Genomic DNA, 8,038 nt, shown 5'->3' on the forward strand with positions numbered 1-8,038 from the left:
CACCATCATCGAATTACCTAGCCCTCAGGGATTCTAGAAAGGACAGGTATAATCAAGTCTTATCTTAGTGAGTAAAATACACTCATCCTTGGAAATAAAGACATTTAGCTCCCTGTAGAAGGCAAGCTGCCTCAGGTAGCTAAACATGCTTTTTTCCAATGAGAGTTTGATTCACTCTCCTTAAAAGTAAATCCAATATTTAGTAATTAGTTTATTTGTGTTGTTTATAGAGTAGTTTTCCTCAAAAGACTTCCAACAAAGAACTTTTAAAATTGCATGTACTTTAAAAATATGTTGCATTAAAAATGAAGAGAATCTGAAATATATTTTTCTCATCTTTTTCCTCTCTTATTTTCTTGTTCTTTCTCTGTTCTTTTTGTTTCCACTAACAGATTATTTCAGATACTCCCATCTATAAACTCTGGCATTTGTTGCATCTTCTCTAGGGTTTTGTTTATGATCTTCCTATTACTTAGAATAGATTCCCTACAGCCTCTACCCCAGAAGTCTTCTGTAATGACTCAATTCCTGTATAGGAGTCTTTCCTATGTACTTCAATATCCTCCAGCGCTTACTTTTATCACTCTGCATTGTAAGCTCATATATACTTGTTTGTTTCTCCATTCAACTACATTATTTGAGGGTGGCTTATACTCCTAGTGCCCAGTACAGTGTCTGACATATGAGAGTTGTAACTCAAAATATCTGTCAAATGAATGCATGACTGGATAAATGAACGAGAGACTGGTATGAATGGTATGAAAGGAAGAAAAACATAAAGTAATTCCTCTGTGTTCAGGGAAATGAGGTTTGTGCATTTTTAGTTGTGGAAAAAAGAAAACCACACAGAATATTAGCAACATTTTACTCCAAGATGTGGCATATTTTAAATGTAAAATTAGAGGTCAATGAACCAAGTGCTCTTTGACCACAGAAGGGGGAATCTGTGTGAGGTAAGGTGGTGACTGACTTCACAGAGGAGGCAGCATTTAAGATGAGCCTTGAAGGTTGAGTGCTAGTTAAATATAATCATGGGAATCTGATAATTGGCACTGAATGCAATGAATTACATACATTTAAGTTTTAATTTCACTAAAATTTATCCCAAGCTGGAAAATTATGAGGTACTGTTAACGAAAGCACAATGGATACAAATAAAACACTTGATACTATTTGAGCTATGTCAAATATTCTTTTTTTTTTGAGTTGGAGTCTCACTCAGTCGCCCACACTCGACCTGCTGGGCTCCAGTGATCCTTCCACCTCAGCCTTCCAGTAGCTGGAACTATAGGCGCGCGCTACTACGCCCGGCTAATTTTTTGATTTATTGTAGAGATGAGGTCTCACCTGCCCAGGTGGGTCTCGAACACACGGGCTCAGGCAATCCACTCACCTCAGCCTCCCAAAGCGCTGGAATTACAGGCTGAGCCACCGAGCCCAGCTTATGTCAAATATTCTTATAGTCAATGGTTACTACTAGAGTTACCATCAATATTAATTTTTAAAAACTTAATGTTGTCTATAAATATACAGATTTCGAATTATGTAAAAAGTTGGGAATAAAACCCTCAAGTCCCATGTTTTATGACTTTTAAAAATACTGCTCAGTGTAGACAAAGAAGCAAAACTTCCCATACATAGTATGTGCTTTGTTTCACAATTTCATAAATTATATGAAGGTTTGTGCTTCTGGAAATGTATAGAAGCAAAAAGGGTTCAAGGCTCAAACCTTGACAAGTAAGCACTGGATAACTGAGGGAATAAGTTACTGAGGAAAGACATTATTATGGGGTCAGAATTGCAGACCTATTGTTAAATGAGGCATGGGACACCACCACTGCCAAAGTTTTAAGTTAATTGCTGGCACTTCTCTTTGTGCATTTGATCAGACATGAGAGGGAGAAATTCTTCTTGCCCTTCATAAACTGTCAACAAGCCAAATGAAATATGTGTTGAGAGTAAATGCAAACCTTTTGCATAGTTAGAGAAGAACATGATTCAATGATTTAGGCACCTGGAAAACATAGCTCTTTCTCCATTATACTTATTTTTTATATTAAAGTAATGTACTGATTGTGTGCTTGAAAGGCTACATGTGGATGGTCTTTATAAGGTTTTCTTCAACTTGACAGTAAAGCAATATATAGCTACCTCTGAATTGCCCATATGTGGGTTTTCTGATTTGAGAGTTATTTGTGGCACATTTCCCATCTCTGATGGCCTAGGAACCCAAACTAGGAGGTTTCTCTCTGTTCAGAAAATGAGGAAATCATTTGAATATGAACCCAAACAAATGCAAGTCTGCAGGTCAATCTGTTACAGGAAAAAAAAAAAAAAGCTATCATGTGATATATTTTCAAAGCCCTCTAGCAGAATGAATGGATTCCTTTATATTCCTATAGCAATTTTTACCAGCTTCTATTATAACATTTATCACATTTTATTGTAGTTTTTCATTTGCTCGTCTGACCCCTAGGCCTAAGAGAGCCAATGGTAAAAGGAGGTTTTAAATTTGTTTTTCTTCTCTTAGCTCTAAGTTTTATATCTGGTATTCAATAATGTTAATTAATGTACAAATGAATGAATGAATAAGGTTTTACATGGAAGAGTTCTATTAGGATATGGTGAATTGCCTGTAAATAACTTACATTTCATAACATTTAAAGCTATAAATAATTCTAGAAACAGTACAATATGCTTTTATGCTTTATTTTTTCTTTAAGCAAAATAATTCTGATTTTAATAAAACAGTACTTTGTACTTTATAAAGTAGGAGGCAGAATGATGTCAAACTAACCTAAGTAAAAAGGAGATACATAAAGAAGCATCTTACCCCCTTGACTACACCACTGGTAAGGTCAGAGCCCTGTTCTCAACCCAGAGCCCCACATCTCTATTTAATTTGGAGTTTGCCATTTGGAGACAACTTTGCCAGTACAATCTTATAATTTCATAAATGAAGCCCAGAAGTTTATTGGAGTTTCCCAACATTAGTCTCCAAGTCAAGACTAGAACCCAGGTCTCCTGAATGAATAATGCTTTTTCAACTATGCCATGTTTTTAACCTCATCATTTTTCTGTGTTTGTTTCCGGACCGCCACACTCCCAATCCCATTCAGCAAGACAAAGGAAAGGCAACAGACTGTAACATCAATTAGTGTACAAGGGACAGACCATGTGATTAAACTTCTACCATCAGAAGTACTCTCTGGGTTTTGCTTCTAGTATGCCATCATTCCTAGTGGGATACCCTGTGGTGTGAATGAGATCTTATTGGACAGTATGCTTTGCAAGACCCAGACCGGACTTCCTAATCTGAATGTGCATTAATTCTCCCATGGGCAAGAGTGGTTCAACCAGCTCTTGACTATGTGGTCAAGCGGAATTGGTATAAGAGAAATAATAGAGATGCACAGAGAATTCAAAACCTCACAGCAACTTGGCAACCCTAATTTCTTTCTTCTCTTCTAAACTTTTATCTGGGTTTGCCAAAAGATAGCCGAAGTGACAGATTATCTTACCCAGTGGAAATACAAACCAGTAATTATGAGAATCATGATGATAATGCTGAGGACAGTCATGCTTATAAGTTGAAGCACATATTTTAGTTTATAAAGAGCACTGAAAGGCTGTATTCCATAGTGTCCTTAAAACGACCTGTAAGTAAAGAGAGCATGCATATTTTTAAACAGTGATAAAACTGAAGATATAGCCATCTCCGAATTGCTCATATGTGGACTTTCTCATTTGAGGATTATCTGTGGCACATTTTCCATCTCTGATGGCCTAGGAACCCATCCTAGAACTATTTCTCTCTGTTCAGAAAATTAAGTAATCATTCGAATATGAATCCAAGCAAATGCAAGCCTGCTGGTCATTCTGTTGCAGAAATAAAAATCTGTTGCAGAAATCATGTGATGCATTTTCAAAACCCTACAGCAAAAATGACTTATCCAAGGTGACACAATGAATGGTAAAAATGAAAATGAATTATAAAGCTTTTTTTCTCTACACAATACAGTCATAACATGCCAGCATTGTCGCTGCAGGAAGCAGCCAAAGGCTTCCAAGCAATTCTCATATTAATTTCTGCAACTCTGAGCTTTCTGTCCTTTCTACTTCTTCCCATTTTCTCCACCCTTCTTCCTCACCTCATCAGTAAGAATTCAACAAGGGAAGCTATACTAACACAAGTAAAATGAAATAGAAATTAGTCCTTACACAAATGTAGGAGCAACTGGAGAAGTAAAAGTCCAGTGAGGGAAGCAGACAATCAGAGAAAGCCCACGAACCAATCAACCAACCCTAGTCCAGTCACACAAATCAGAACTTGCAGGAAAATCTGAAGTTAGACACATCTAGGTGCCACACTAGGACCACAAAAGGGACTGACATAGAATCTATAAAACATGGCTGGCTTTCTGTGAATTCATAGCAAAGTGTCTTGTGAGACCGAGGTGGGTCCTGTTTACAGGTGCAAACATCAGGAAGAACCACTAGACAGGGAATGGTGAAGAAAGAGGAAAGCTGCCAGCACCTTTGCCTCTGTTCCTTACCACCTCTAATCAGTTATCATCTCACTCCATAAAGATTATCTACCTGAAGAATATGAAGCACATATTTAAGTTTATAGAGAGCAGTGAAATACTGTATTCATGGTGTCCCTAAAAACAACCTGCAAGTAAAGACAGCATGCATATTTTAAAAAATGATAAAACTGGAGATATGGCCATTTCTGAGTTGCTCATATGTGGGTTTTCTCATTTGAGGATTACCTGTGGCATATTTTCCATCTCTGATGGCCTAGGAACCCATACTAGGGCTGTTTCTCTCTGTTCACTCCACAAAGGAAGATAAAATGACTAATAATCACATAAAAAAGTACTCAACATTTTTGACCATTGAGGAAATTCAAATTAAAACTACAATGAGATACCATTATATAACATAGTCACTGAAATGGCCCAAATTACAAAGACTAACAAAATCAAATGGTGGCAAGCATGTGGATTCAAATGTATTGTTGTTGGGTAAAATAGCACAATTAATTTGAGAACTAGATTAAAAGTTTTGTGTAATGCTAAACATTGTGACTGCGCTGTGACCCACCCAAAAAATTCACTTCTTTTTTGCTAGCAAAAGAAATGAAAATATAATCTACAAAAAAACTTGTATAAGAATGATTTAGTAGCTTTACTTATAATAGTCTCAAACTGGAAGCTACTCAGCAATAAAAAGGTACAGACCACTGATAAAATAACATGGATGACATACAAAGACATAATCTGAGCTATATGCTTTACTATCTATAAATTATGCCTTAATACATACTTTTAAAAATAATAATGTCAAAAAAGTTAGACAAGTTAAATTAGCAAAGTTTATCTGAGAAATTAGCAATTCATGAATCGGGCATCACTCTGAACCAGGAGAGGCTCAGAGAGCTCCCCTCAGCAACATGTGCAGGCAGTGTTTATAGACAGAATAAAGATATGACATACAAGAGTAACTTGATTGGTTACAGCTTACATTTGTCTTATATAGACATGTTCTGATCAGTTGGCAGCTACTTGTATAAGAATATACTATTTAGTTGAGTTGCACTTTGTTTATATACTAAGTTAGATTGCACTTTGTTACATATGGAGGCAGACTTAAAATTAAATTTTATTTAATTTAACAACAGTAATTTAAAAAATCTATATTTTGTCTACATACCTGAATTTAATGTGAATAAATTTTTGACTTTGCTATTTACTGCGTAACCTTTATGTGAAATTTTAAGAGCACAGATGCTTTCATTAAACGTACACTAGTTTAAAACCCATATTAACCATTTTTAAGCTATGTAATTGTAGGGAGGTCATTTATATACTCTTTAAGACTCGGTTTTCTTATTTGTAAGATTGACATAGTAAAAATATCTACCTTGTAGGGTTCTTTTGAGGATTGAATGATGTAATGCGTATAAAGAGTTTATCACAAAGCTTAAAACTGCATGGCCCACTGCTGTAGCTACTTAATACATGTGATTATATACACTTTAATTATTTTTTTTGAGTCAAAGACTCTTTCTATCACCTAAGGTGGAGTGCAGTGGTATGACCAAGGCTCACTGCACCTTAATCTCCTGAGCTCAGACAATTCTTCTGCCTCAGTCTCCAGAGTAGCTGGGGCTATAGGCACATGCCACCACACCCCACTAATTTTTTGAGATACAAAGTCTGACTGTGGTTGCCTAGGCTGATCTCAAACTACTGGGCTCAAGCAATCCTCCTGCCTTAGCCTCCCAAAGTGCTGGAATTACAGGCATGAGCTACTGTGCCTAGCCTAAATTTAAATTTTAATTAATTAAAAATAGGCAAAATTAATGATTCAATTACTCAATCTCACCACAAAAGACAAATGTCACCATATATAGACATGGAATATTTTCATTATCACAGAAAATTCGACTGAGATAGTGCTATCTCAGCGCACAGAAAGTGTTAAATAAATATTAGCTATTATTAATACTACTACAATTAAGACAAAAAAACTCTCCTTGAAGATTTAGCATTTTATCAAATAAAGTAGACCAAAAAATGTTAGAAAACAATGTCATTTAGTGGACAACTTTGAAGGATATTATGAAGTGAGAGAAGGACCTTCTTAGGGAAGGGTAGGTAAACATCATTTGAAACAAACCCTGAACTGTGTCTTAGGGTGTCTGTGACTGATGAAAATAAATACAGGTACAAAGTGTGGTACTAGCATATTCTAGGAATGCTGGGCATATGCTGGTATGCCCCCTTTATGGGGAGCACATCTTTAAAGAGGCCACACAGGCTGGACTGGAGTGGTGGGATGATAGAGAGGAGAGTCAGAAGGATCTCACACAGGAACAAAAACCTGCTCAGACAAGACAAGACACTATGGAGAACTTCAGCTCTCCATAACCAGCAGGCTTTGTGTGAGTGGTGGCTGGGTAGAATGATAGGACAAGAGGCTAGACAGGTAAGTTGGGCATGGATGAAGAAGGAGCATGTATGTCATGCTACTGCATGCTAGAAAAAGTAAATTTATTTTTTGAATATATAATACATTCATTTGGTCTCACAATCAAAAGTATAAAAAGAAATACAGTGAAAACTACACATATACTATAGGTAACAACTCCTATTTGTCCCCCAGTTAATCTTCCGGTATTTATTTTGTCACATCTAAGTCAAACGGATGTATACATAAACGTGTGTGTGTGTGTGTGTGTGTGTGTGTGTGTGTGTGTGTGTGTCTACACGTATGTGTGTGTGTTTCTCCTCTTTTATACAAATGAGTTTGGCACTGTTTTGCACCTTGCCTTTTTTCACATTTATATCTTTGAGATCTTTCCATTTAGGTATATACAAAACTTTTATTTCTTTATCACTTTTCTTTCTTTTTTTGACAGCTGCATAGAATTTCATTATTTGGGTGTATGATCGTTTATTTAATCACTTTTCTATTAAAGAATATCTTTGTTTCTAATCTTTTGCTATTACAAAAAAATGCAGTAATCAAGAACTTCATGCATAAATACTTTCTAAAATGTGAGTTTATATCTGTAGGATACATTTTTAGAAATGAAACTGTGGATCTATGTGATCATGATTTTGAGAGATATTGCTATAGTATTCTCCACAGGAATCTTCCAGTTTATACTCCCCGGCAATGTATGAAAGTGCTTGCTGCTTATGACTTCCTGAGCAGAGATTGCTATGACACTTGTTTTGTTTTACTTTTTTGTCAGTCTGACAGGTGAGTCCAGGCAGCTTTAATATACATTTAACTTATTATATTATGTTTTATTGTTAAGCATTTTGACTTGAACATTCTTTTCCTTCTTTTGGCAATAGACAGTCTTTGAAGGAATGTGATCAGATTTACATTTTAGAGAGTTCTCCTTAGTAGAGGCCTTGAGGAGAGCGGGCTGAAGCCAGGAGAGACTGGAGATAAGAACACCAAGGAGAAGAATATAATTCACATTAAATGCTCAGGGAAAGATGCTAAGGGCTAGAAA

Source organism: Carlito syrichta, unplaced genomic scaffold (assembly GCF_000164805.1).
Source record: "Carlito syrichta isolate Samal-C Ts95f unplaced genomic scaffold, Tarsius_syrichta-2.0.1 Scaffold308261, whole genome shotgun sequence".
Taxonomy (NCBI): domain Eukaryota; kingdom Metazoa; phylum Chordata; class Mammalia; order Primates; family Tarsiidae; genus Carlito; species Carlito syrichta.